This window comes from Xiphophorus hellerii, chromosome 3 (assembly GCF_003331165.1).
Source record: "Xiphophorus hellerii strain 12219 chromosome 3, Xiphophorus_hellerii-4.1, whole genome shotgun sequence".
Classification (NCBI taxonomy): Eukaryota; Metazoa; Chordata; class Actinopteri; order Cyprinodontiformes; family Poeciliidae; genus Xiphophorus; species Xiphophorus hellerii.
This window is the reverse complement of record NC_045674.1, coordinates 23,952,390-23,965,603: the sequence shown is the minus strand read 5'-3', so window position 1 is coordinate 23,965,603 and position 13,214 is coordinate 23,952,390.

The following is a 13,214-nucleotide window of genomic DNA, read 5'->3' as shown; positions in this document are numbered from 1 at the left end:
TCTCTGTCATATTCAAGTCTGAACTCTGGCTGCGCCAAAAGAAAATATTACTGTTATTTTTATTTCCAGCCAGAAAAATTGTACTGGTAATGTTGAAAACCTAATTCTACCATCACAATAAATATAATTTTGTACTGGAAAATAAAAAAATATATAAAAGAAGATTTTGTACAGGCCTGTAGGTTTAGCACATGTGTGCAGAACAAGTATGGCTTTGATCTAAGTCCTCAGAAAAGCAGAGAAGCTGTTCACCATTTGAAGTTCTAAAAGGTTTCACAGGAAGTTACACAATAATGAAAGAGCAAAGGAGACCAAAGATAAACTGGAACCTGCAGACCTTCCACTGTCATTAAAGTCTGTTGTCTGGGAGCATTAAAGCTTCGCAGCCAATCATAGTGATTTTAGAAAAAACCAAAAAAACTCTATGTTTGCAGTTTAACTGCAATAAGTTATATAAATGGCTCTTTTTTAAATGTAATTCTTGAAATGCCATAATCCAAGTTTAAACATAACGACTACAAACAAGGTTACTTTTAAATCTACCTTTCAAAATCTTCATTTCAGTCCATTAAGAATTTCTTAATTAAGAATAGACTGAAAGAGTTCAAGATTCACATACAGGACCAATGATGTGGTTCTGAGTTAGAGGACGCAGCATTTTTGAAGGATTTTTCTCCTGAAGCTAGCTGCACACTTAAATAATAAACAGTTATATTGTTCTTATAAATTCAAAAATCAATTGAAGTTTTTTTTGTTTTTTTATTCAGGAAGTACATAATACTTAAATCCTAAATAAGCAGGTAGAGCTTTTTGTAAAAGCCTGTGGAGAGGGGAGAAATATATTTTAGTGTTGACAAGAAGAAAATACAAGATGGATTTTTGCTGTGTTATCAATATTTATAGCTGTGGAAGTTTTGTTTAATTTTTTTAAAGAATAATAAAGCAAAGAGCAGCAACAGGAGTGCTAACAGGATTACAGAATGTTGCCTCGTTTCAGTGTATTGAATTTTCAAACTCTTCTACTGTGGAAGATGTTGCTTTTGGAAACAATGGCAGCCTGTCGGAAGGACATCCCACAAGGTAGGAATATTTAAAATCAAGAAAATGCTAAAGTGCTGTTTTAGTTTAGTGTTGTTATAAGTCATTTGTTTTTCTTCATAATGTCCCCGTCTTGTTTTGCACCTTGTTTCACTAAAGCAGAAAACTTTTGCTTTTGTTCATGTTCTGAGCTTCCTTGTTCTTCACCGTCTTCTGGATGCAGATTCTGCAACTCTGCAGCAGAACGAGACAAGACTATAGACATAAAATGAGAATGCTGAGGATTATAATTGATCAGTTTTGTAAATATTATTAAAGACATTGTCACAAGTTGTGGTCTTTATTCCCACCATGCCTGTGTGGTTTGTTCATATTTGCATACAGAACTTTGGAAAAGTATACACCCTTTACATATTTCCACTTGTTTGCTTTCTTAACAGTCCGTCCGTCCGTCTGGCGTCTGAATCAGATTTAAGTTTAGACTTTGATTAGATGACTCTAAAACGTTTTTTAGAATAAAATGTTGTATTTCCCATTAACACCCCAATTACAGACATAAAGATATATTTTTTAGAATTTCTTTAGATTGGGGCATTATGTATTGCTTTTTAAATGTTTTAGCCTAAAATAAATAACGTGTTAGTGTTCAAGTCCCCTGAAACTCATGCCATTAGTTGTACATATTTAGGTATTTTTCTGTAGTGTCCACATGTAAGTCCGCTGACCGCTCATCATTGTTAATCAGTAATGTCTCATTTCTTTACAGCCTGGGTTCCACAGAGCGAGGAATCGAAGATGTGAAAAAGAAACAATCTCATGTCTAAGCATTAAGATTTACACATTCAGCAGTCATATTAGGACGAAGCTACGAAAGCACCAAAGACTACAGAGCCGTTAGAGAGCCATTACACACCTTAAAAAGGCCTTACCAGAATGCAGTACGAGGAAAAAACCAGCAGGAGCGGGTTGTGTGCTCCAGCAGACAGAGCCGAGCCGCAGTCAGCCACAAGTTTGGCCCTGTCCAAACAAAAAAAAAAGAAATTCACCTCGCTGCACCTCCAACACAGAGCATTTTCTATGGCAGAGAGCTGCTATTTAAAGAAAAGAAGACGGAAGTCGGTGGGAGAATTTCCAGCTGTCAAAGGTGTGATGGTATGACACATGAACTGTCCCCCCAACCTCGTCCCCCAACGCCCAGCTGTGTGAGAGAACCATCTGCCAAACAGGAAAACAACCAGCCAGTGGCGGTGTACAGACAAACAAAAAGTTACAGCTATACTCTGAGGATAGAAGTGTGTGATTGGATCAAAGAAGGTGAGAATGTGGTGGTGACCAACTTTTTTTTTTTTTTTTTTAAATGTAGAACGCAACAACTTAAAGAAGAATTTTCAGGTCCTCACCATGGATTGGATGGTCGTATTAGAGTTTGTAGGGCTGCGCAGTGGGACAGTTCATTTTCCCCTTGAAGGTGCTGCGTTCTCTGACTTCCTCCCACAGTCTGAAAACATGCCTGTTAGGTTTGCTTGACTTAATTACCATAATATTTGACTTGTACATGCATTTGTAAGGCTTGTCAAATATACTCGCTGTATTTAATTATGTAGATGACAGCCATTAACAACAGGAGAACATTTTAATCATTTTTTTGTGCAACTGGATTCAAACTTTAACCTGTAATGTAACAAAAAAAAAATTTGGTGAGTAATAACACAGCCTTAGAGGAAACATGGAGGTTTGAAATAGAAGCAATAAATCATCAGCCTACGTTCAGTGAACTAAAAATGTATATAAATATATTGTACTTGCTCCCTTTTACGTTATGAGCTGAACTCAAACATCCAAACCTTTTTCTACATAAATAATAGACCCATTTCTCTCAAATATTGTTCACAAATCTGTCTAAATCTGAGTGAGAGAGGACATCTTTCCATCCATCCCTCTTTACAGGTGTGGTGTATCAAAATACTGATTAGACAGGATGATTATCGCACACTGCTGGTCTCAATTAAAGGTCGATCTGAATTGTGTAGTTGAATCCCAACCTGGGGTCTTTCCTTCGGTCCTGATTTCCCCCCCACGTGTTAGCTTGTTGTTGTCTGCTGGTGTTGGTCTTGCATATTAGCTGCATATGAAACTGGTGAATTATTATTCACAAAATAGCATACAATATAACATTACAAAGCTAATCCCACACATGCAGTGTGTGTACCTTTTTTTTAAAAGTTATTTTTCATCATGTTGAGCTTTTTGAAACACACCTGTTGATTTTTTTCGGTGGCCATTTGCCACCTTGCCACGACACTATGATGAAAGATTCAGCTGTCATTTGGCGCCGGGGTAGGTTATGATTTGTTTTTCTTCAGGTTAGCTGCCTGCCAACAGTTGGAGGGAAAAAAAAAAAAAACTCATCTTGAGCCAGCCAGCTTAAAGCTCTCTCTCTCTTTTTTTTATTTTTTTATTTCTTCTACTCCTGTGCAATAGAAAATTTGATGGCACAGGTGAAAACCCGTTATGTTTATCGACTGATGTGAGCGATACTGATCTGAAAGCCGTTATTTTCTCTCCACCAGGCTGTCATTTGGCTGGCTGTGTGAATTCAAGCTCGTGCTGAATTCCATTCTTTTACTGCCAGGCGGCTGTGTGATTTGTGCTGCGGCAGTCTGGACTCGGCAGCTCAGTGCTGTTTCCTGATAAAGGGGTCAGGCTCAGCCTCACACCCACCGCCGGCCCACAGTGTCGCTTAGCAGTCTGTTTCCTGTCAGTCTGCTCCCAGTGAACAACAGGTCGCTCTCCCACCTTTTTTTTTTTTTTTTCCTCCGCCTGGTCTTCCACAGAGCTGCCGATCCATTAACTAAACCCCTCGTGCCGCTGTGTCCTCTCTCTGTCTCTCTCTCTGTGAAAACTGCAGGATGGATTTTAAACTTGTTGATTAGTCTGAGTCAACCTCAGAGCCAAAACTGCTGTAGTCACATTCTCTTCATCATCAGCAGAGAGACATGAGATCACACAGAGGGGACAACAAAGGTTTAGGAAAATGGAGACCGCATCGAAAGTTCAGATCAGCAGAAGAAATAACTTTTGCAGCTAAGAGCGGAGTTGGAGAAGAACTGTGAGATGAAACGGTTTTGATCGCTGCATCAAAGATCAGACTTATAGAGCCTGGAAAGGTTTTCTAAAAACAAAACAAAACAAAACAAAAAAAAAGATGAAAAGACTGAGTTTGGAAAAAGAAATTAGCTTCTTACTCTTTTTCTTCCAAAGGATAATTTAGCCCTGAGATATTGTTCTAGTCAGATTTCGCCGGATTCTGAAAGATGTTTTAACATAAAATTTTGAAAAAGGTCCCTCTTGAAGAGGAGCCACAGCAAGCCAACCAAACTTTACAGTTTCCAGTCAAAATTCTTCCTCTTGATTCTGCCATGTTTGGACTTTTTGTATTGTTTTGAAATAAGTAAGTCAGCTGACATGGGAATACTTGACCCGGGACTAAAACTGAAGATGATGGATGGATGGATGGATGGATGGATGGAGTTTTTACTTGTTTCTTGTTTTCACCTCAAACCTTGAATACACGGCACTAGTCTCACACCTGTGCATTACCCAAGTGGAAAAGAAATGAGGCACTGATTTCTAAAAACGAGCGACTGAAGTTTCCAGAAGCAGGAGGGTTTAGCCGCCATCTTGCTGTTTGGACTGAAGCCAGCGATGCTGCTGAGAGGCTGGTTGTGCTGCGGGAGCTGAATTTATACTAAGACATCAAATAAGCTTATATATTAAAAAGGATCCTCCACTCAGTTATTCTGTTCATCTACACATTGACAAAACTGATCTTTGGACTTGACTAAAATGACTAAACATCATGACTCGTGTTTATTTTGAAAGGGAAATAAATGTGTACGATACATTTAAGGGTTGCAAAGATCTAACACAACGTGGAAGAAGAACCCATCAGATATTTGAATATAATTCTCTTTTAAATTTAAGCGTGAATAGAAGCTTGGTTCCAAGCACTGAAACCAAGCTTCAGTGCTTGGTTAAGAAACAGAAGCGTTGCAAATACATTATTTTCCTTCCATACGACCCTAGAACGTTATTGTAATCTTACTTACTTACTTTGTACATACTTTGATAAATTGTCTAGTGATTTTTGAATAATTTTTTAATACATAAAAAAGTTTCACAATGTTTTGCTTCAATATTCTCTGTTGCTTATTATAGCATTCAGCTAATTTTCAACACCGCTTTAACAAATTGCAGTTTTTAATGCCTGAAGGTGTCATGGGTCACCTTGGAGCATCCAGACGGGCCGGCGCAGGGTCCTGCTTAATCTGTTTGTGCTTCCCGTCCTCGTCTCCATGAGCTCACAAACACACTATGAATTTAATCACACGCTTCTTTCGTTTGACGCCACAGTGACAGTTGCTGGTCGCTCGCTGAAGAAGTCCTTCTTCTTTCTTTTTTTTTGGTGTCACTCACAAGTGGGGAAATCCATCAAGTTGCCGGCCCGTCTCCCCCAAAGTAAATTCATCTAACTCTCAGCTCTGCTTTGAGACTCAGTCAGAATTCAGTCAGACGCAACTCCCCTGAGGATTCATTTTACTGATTCATTCTCAATCACGCACAGACACACCACGCCGAGGAGCCTCACTCGTTGTAGCTCTGCAGGCTCTTCAGAATGCAGGCCTAGCATTATCTGAGGCTACCTCGCGCTTCTTGCTAATTGACGTGGCAGTCGCTTCATTATTTTTTTGTCTCCCGTGGCTTCTCGGATATCTGATTCATACATCCACTTTGCATTTTATTTTTGCCCGAAGGCAAAACTGTGGAACGAAAAGTCAAGATCTAAAACCATCAATTCTTCCGTATAAAAGCTGTCAATAACATAATGCTTTGTCAATAATACTTTAGGGTCGCTATTAACCTTTATCCCTGGGGTTAATCAAGGAAAGAAATAAAGACGTCATGAAAAATATTATATTTTGATGTTTTTTATTGACATGAGCAAATGTTAAAGTACAATGTATCACGTATATATATATTTTATTGTCAGTCCAGTCCCAATATATCATCATGGCCTGTGATCCCACGTGACGTGTTTTGCTTAATAAAAAGTTCCCACCCACAGCCACCTTTCTCAACAAATATATTATTCCATTTGAGCTTTTACAAGACCCTTAAAAATGGAGCACAGAGGTAATAACTCAGATTTATGAGTCCAGCAGTGACAAACAATGGTGTGGTCAGCTAAATAGGTGCAGTGAAGTCCAGAAACAGCAGCCAGCAGATGAACGAAACCCGAAAGAGCCGTCATTTGGTCGTTATTTAAACTTAAGCCATCAACAGAGTCAACATTGCTTCAGCATAATGGCCTTACAAATATATTCATACCTGTTGGACTTTTTTGTATTTTATCACATCACAGGCACAAAATCCAGCGTCTTTTATTGGGATTTCGTTTAACAGACCAAACTGGAACTTAACAGGCCAAAATACACCGCAAAAACACAAAATCTGAGCAAGTATTTTTGGTCTGCTTTCTAGTACAAATAACTTAATTCACTTGGAATAAGACAAAATTAACTCACAAGTAACTTTTCTGCTAAAATGTAGGAGCTTGTTTTAAGCAAATAAATCCTGAATATTGATGAAAAAGTACTAGTTCCATTGGCAGATTATTTCACTTATAACAATACGTTTTTGCATTGTTATAAGTGAAATAATCTGCCAATGGAACAAGTACTTCTTTACCAATTTTAAGGAACTAGTCACTTAAAACAAACTTCTTTATCTTGCTGAAAAGTTACTTGTAAGTCACTTTTGTCTTTCAGGCGTATTAAGATATTTGTGCTAGGAACTAGACCAAAAATACTTGGTGAGATTTTGTTTTTGCAAAAACATAAAAAAAAAAATAAATTGTGAAACTAGAAGGAGAATAGTCCTACAAAAAAAAGAAATAAATCTGAAAGGTGTGTAGTGCATCTACAATCAGCCCCATTTACTTTGATACCCTTAATGAAAATTCAATGCAACTAAATGCCATCAATAGGCACCTCATGCATGTGTCCTTTTTCTTTCTATTCACGTTAATCTAGGTGTGTTTGCCATGTAAAAACTCTTGTGCTGTAACATAAGATGTCAAAAAAGTTAACAAAAATGGAGATTTTGCAATTTCCTGCACCTTTCGGAAAGTGGGAAAAAAAAATATCTTGATATGTTGTCTGCACAACCCTTCACAAACGATGTATTGAATTTGCACAAGGAACCGTCAAACCCATGCCACAGGCAACATCTCAGTCAAGCGAATGAGACTGTGTAAAGCTGATAAAACAAATTGCAAACATCACTGATGGCACTAAACAGGATCCCAGCGGAGGGAGAAACTCACCCACAATGCTTCATCCAAAGAACATTAACACAGATCCGTTCATTATTTTAAGCATAATGACCATCCCCCCACCCACGAGCACCCCTACAAACTGACAATTTACAACAAGCAACGGGAGCATGAGAGGGAATTAACCAGGCATATTCTTCAAACACATCAGAGCACGTTGTCACATTAGGTGTAATGAGCTCAGATGGCTGTGCTGTTAATTAATCTTTATTTTGTGCCGGGCGCTGTCGGCACCATTTTATCAGTTTGGTATTTTATCAGTGTACTATCAAAACGTCGTCGTCCGTATTGAAAAATGACCCAAAAAGGACTCGGCAAGCAAACGGCTGAACGGGGCACTTTCATCTCACAAATCAAAACACCGATGCTGCAGGAGTGGCGGGAGAAAGAAACTGAGAAGGCACCAACACAGATAATGAAGGAACACAGAATTTTATTTTATTTTATTTTTTTTACAGAAACATAAAAACCTTGGAGCATGAAAAACTGGGAGTGCTAATATTGTGTTTAATAAAATACAGGCATTGGGATGGGTGACCTGTTGCGAGAGGAGGTCAGAGAGAGAGCAACTGAAATAAGAAACTGGGAATAACAAAGCAATAAAGCTGAATACTGTGATAACTTCTCTAAACTTGAAGCAGAATTAGAAACTAGAACTTCACAAACAAACAACAAAAAAAAACTAACTTAAGAACAAAAATAACAATGAACCCTTAAGATTATGACAGCAGAGATTATGCAGTGTAATATACGATCAAATTAAAACTGCTCACTTTGTTCTCTCTGGGATTTGTTAGAATTAAATACTCACATATCTAGTGAGAGAACAAAGCAATGCATGAAGCAACAAGACTGTTTTAGGTGTCCTATTGCAGATCAGGTAAGAAGTTTCCATACATCCATCATTTACATAAGTATGTCAATTTTTGAATTTTGATAAAGTGTTGATAAAGTCCTGTTCCTTCTTTTCAGTGTGAATTGACTATTCAGCTTAAATTCATTGTAAAGCCTAAGTAATTTTTCATTTCTTAGAAATTAGCCATCTCTTACTTGTTACAATACCGCAAAATCCAATATGTGCTTGCTATTATTTTTAGTCTCAGAAGTGAAGTTGTCTTTTGTATAATTAGTCAACTTTGTGAAATAAAGCACCAGATAAATCAATAAAATTAATTATCTTGTCCTTCATTTCCATGTTGCATGTGTGCAAAGTTCTGATCAAATCACTAATAGACGTTAAAAAAAAACAAAACAAAGATGAGATCATGTCAGAACATCTGTATGTCCCTTCTTATGTCAAATCATGATAGTACTACCACAATTATTACACACTGGATTTATGCAGACATGACTGCAGTGAAACTCCCAGCAGGATGAAGATGTTTGCATCAGTGTGTTATATTTGTGTGTGTACATGTGTATCTTCAGAGCTTGTGCTGCTTGCTTTAAAGTAACATCAAGTGGGTCGTATATAAGAATAGGAACAGCTGTGGGCTCGCTGCGCCTGCAGCCGTCTGTGTTTGTTTCTAGAGAAAGTATAGAGTTTACTGCAAATGTTGCATAAATAAAGCAAATTTATGGGTATGCTCAGTAAACGCAAAGCAAACTCCTAACCTCATTCGAGCTAAAAGTCTTTAAATTCTCCATGGAACATCCCAGCTCATTAATTTCTAATTAGCAAGCATCTTACAGCCATAGAAAAAGCAACGCACTCTCATTGGGTAGCTGATCAACTCAAAGACGAGATATAAACCCCAGGTGTCTGCACAAAATGTTTGTTTTATTTTATTTTTTCCACACCAGCAGTCGATTTTGACAAAGTGCAAAACTGGTCATTCTTTGCTTTACCGTTACAACCATATGTGCAAATATATCTGAGTAAGAAGTAAGAAAAAACAAAGAAAAACACAGCTTAAGAAGACACATGGCTCGTTTTTTTTTTTGCAATTTTTTTCCCATCAAGAGACAAAGATAACCCTCATACATAATAACAGCTTCTGAAATCCAATCAAGCCCCTTCTTACTAATGTTTTTCTTCCATAAATAATTGTAATCAATTCAAAAGATGACTGCTGATCTGCAGATGTGTAGTTTGTATTGATTGTCTCCTAAGTAGCTTTTGTTTTGCTCTGACTCGCGAGCCGACTGCTAGGTTATGATTTTCTTTCTCCAGTTCTTTGATTGTCTCAATCAGTAACTCAGAGTCAATGTGCTTCTCATTTGCTTCTGTTACTTCAGCCTTTTTACTAATCTACTGTGCAACTAGCATTTATATTATATACCATTTAATTATTCTGGGTTTTTTGGGGGTTTTTTTGTCAGTTGTAGCTGAATGAGACAGTAAAAAAAAAAAAAAAAAACTAAATTCAAACATAAAAAACATATTCATGAGCTTTCCTTTTCTATTCATTCGGTGCATATTGAAAAGGAAGCCTCTGCACTTTCTGCATTTATACATACAGAGAACTTTAGTTGAGAACATTGAAATTGGAAGGCATTGTAGCTCCAGGGTCAGCTCTCAGACAACAAATCTACAGTCAGACTGTTCCTAATGTCAAGTCACATCAAGTACAGTGATTTTATTTTGAAACTCTAATTTTTTAATACAGCAAAGAAGCGGGGTCAAGTCCATAAATGGCTTTTGGCTGACTTTGCGCTAGCTCTGAAGGTGTGCGCTGTCTGCCAAGACAGCCAAGTTCCTCATTGATCCCATTGAAGGCAAATATTTTAGGCAAGACTTGGATCATTGGATGTAAAACCCCTACAGACGCTTGAAGAATTATGCAGCAATTAAACCAAGTCACATAATGCAAGCTCAGTTATCAGAGAGCAGAGATATGCAGCCGTGTAGAGATAACTTGAAAATGATTACACAGCGGTATCTGTCCTTAGCATTTGTCACGATCAGAACAAGTGCCGCCGGTGAGTAATTATAGAATGAGTGAGCTTAATGAGCAGAGGTGAGTGCTTAAAATGTGAGTCATGTCTTCACATACTAATGATGGAGAAGGTCATTTAAATAATAAAGACAAGTATGTTCTTGAATCATGCTCCAGTTTCAGAGGAGGGGATTTGAATTTTGATTTCAAAAGAAAGACAAAAAAAAATCTAAAACAAGATGGTGCTCATCAAGCCTGTCAAACATTTGAACTGGTGTGGATTGGAAAGGCAAGCATGAGTTGTATTTTATTGTTTAATTTTACCTAACTTTTTATATTCCTGCTCTCGGTGCGTTCAAGGTACAAAGATCACTCAAGTTGCCACGGATGTCATTAAAGAGCACAGCGGCTTTTAAAGCACAGCTCCTTCTTGGAAGGAAAGAGAGAAATCTTTCATTCTAATGAGAAAATCCAGACTTTTCTAGAGTTAGTTATCATCAGTATGTGAGACTGAGTTCATCCAGCTACAAGATGTGCTGTAGCGTAATCCTGTTGCACTCGCCTTTTGTCTTTTCTGCTGAGTCAGCCAAAGCCCAAAATCTCTAGCGATAACCTGTTACAGCCGTGACCAAAGTGCTGCAGAGCTCAGTGCTTCTCCGCACAATGGTTCATTGAGGACGCCTTGAAATTTTAGTGACTCCTACAGAAAAAGGATTTTTTTTTTTTAAGGGTCCTTGAGGACATTCTGGCTGTTCTCAGTAACTGCTTCCCTTATAGAGCCGGCTGATCCGAACCGCATGACGCGTAAATGCGACTTTTCGGTAATGAAACTTCAGAGTATTGCTTTTGTGTACGCCTGTAAGCGTGCGGAGTTCAAACACTTTCCTGACAAACAACTCGGGGAGCAGAGCTCTCTTCATGCCAGCCTCCTCTCGAATGATGGAGGGGGGAGCGTGACTGGATGAGCGATGGGGGAGGAGGGGGAAAGAAAGGTGCCTGACTGCGGCCAGACACAGATGGACGTCACGAGACGGGAGTGCGGGCCCAGCTGAGGCCTGGCAGCATTGGAGCACCATAAGTCCATGAATCAGAGAGCTCTGGCGCTGTGCTGATGACACTGGCTTTTTGGGCACTCTGATCTCACCAGGAACCTCGGGGATACGACACACTGAGCACAGTTGCAGCAGGATTAAAGGCACTTTCCTCCTCTAAGATCAAAAGTTTTGCTTTGCCGCGCTAAAAGGGTTATTGGAGTTAGGATGTTAAACTTTGATACGTACATAAATGACTAAGGTAAGGATTAAAGATGCAAAGTAGAAAATAAAAACAAAAAAAATCAAACTGAACTCACAGCACATGGGAAAGGTTTGTTCTACCTTGAACCTTGCTATTACTGGGCATAATAAAAACAAAATCTGTTTGAGGAGAAAGTATTTGGCTGGAGTTTTGCATTCAAGATGGTGCAGTGAAATACAAACATTATTACCAACTTTACAACTGGAGCTTTCATAGAGAGGACACGTGTCTGATCATTTATTGTGACTTTTCATACAGAAACAACAGAAAAACACAACACACCAAGTTTGGCATTTATCACTGAGATTTTATTTCGACCGAAAAGGAGTTGAGCGTTGCTATAAGGTGCAAAGGAAATAAATGATGTTTACAAAAATACAAAAATCATATTGCAGATTCATACTTTCCCATTTTAATCTAGTGCCACTCAATCCACTTCAACCAATAGTATTCAAAGTCTCTTAATTACAAAATACAGTCCAGCTGCATGTAATTTAATTCCAGCTTAAATGGAGCAGTTCAGAAAACATATGGAAGCAGCACAAGCATCACGGACACTGAGGAATGCACCGTATGGTTCAGGGATAACTTTATGGAGATGTTTAAAGAGGTTATAGAAAAGCTTTCACAACTTTGAATATTGCACAAAACCCTCCTAATCATCTAATAATGGAAGGGAATATGACAGCTCAACTGCAACCCTACGAAGACATGACCATTCACATAACAGATTGACAAGGCGAGAAGAGGCTTAATCAGAGAATCAACCAAGAAGCTCACTGTAAATCTGTATGAGCTGCAGTATGAAGCTCTGCAGCTTAGCAGGCAGAATCTGTCGACTTTTGGTTGTGTGCTCCATGAACGTTGCTTTTACGAAAGAGTGGCATGAAAAACATCACTGTTATTTGCTACTTTGCTACAGGCCATAGTGGAAAATTCACACAAGGCATTGCCTTGGACACGGAAGCTGACGCAAAGTTGAAATGAAGACAGATAGAGCTGAATACAGAGCAGTTCTGGAAGAAAAGTTGTCGGACTGGGATGAAGATTTACTATTCGGAAGGGCAACGTTCCGATACATACAACCAGAGCTAGAACGGCTTAGATCGAAGCTTCTTCGTGTGTGAACGGCCTAGCAAAATTTAGGATCTAAGAATGAATTGGGAATCAAAACTGAAGTTCTGAGACGCTCTCTATCCAATCTGACTGAGCTCGATTGATTTGCAAAGAGCGGTTAAATGTTTTCATCCATTATTGAGTAAACAGCAACATTATTACAATCACTGAATTTGAAAAAAAAAAGAAAGAAAAGAAAACCTTTCAGACAAGAAACCTTGGTTGTCTAGATGTATGCATTTTAAGAACCTTTATACTAAATGGAATAAACGATGCCAGAAGTGACATTGTCGGGTTCAGACTCATCGAAACAAAGACGAAAGCATTTTTCCACCTGGAGATTTGAAAACAACTTGTAATCTTCCACTGGGGGTTTCAGCGGGAAGGAAAAGGCAGCAGACAATAGTATTATCCACTTCTGATCCATTTTGTGATGGGAAAAGAATGAGAAAAGAAAATGAACACATTGCCTCACCGGCTCCCCGGGATGG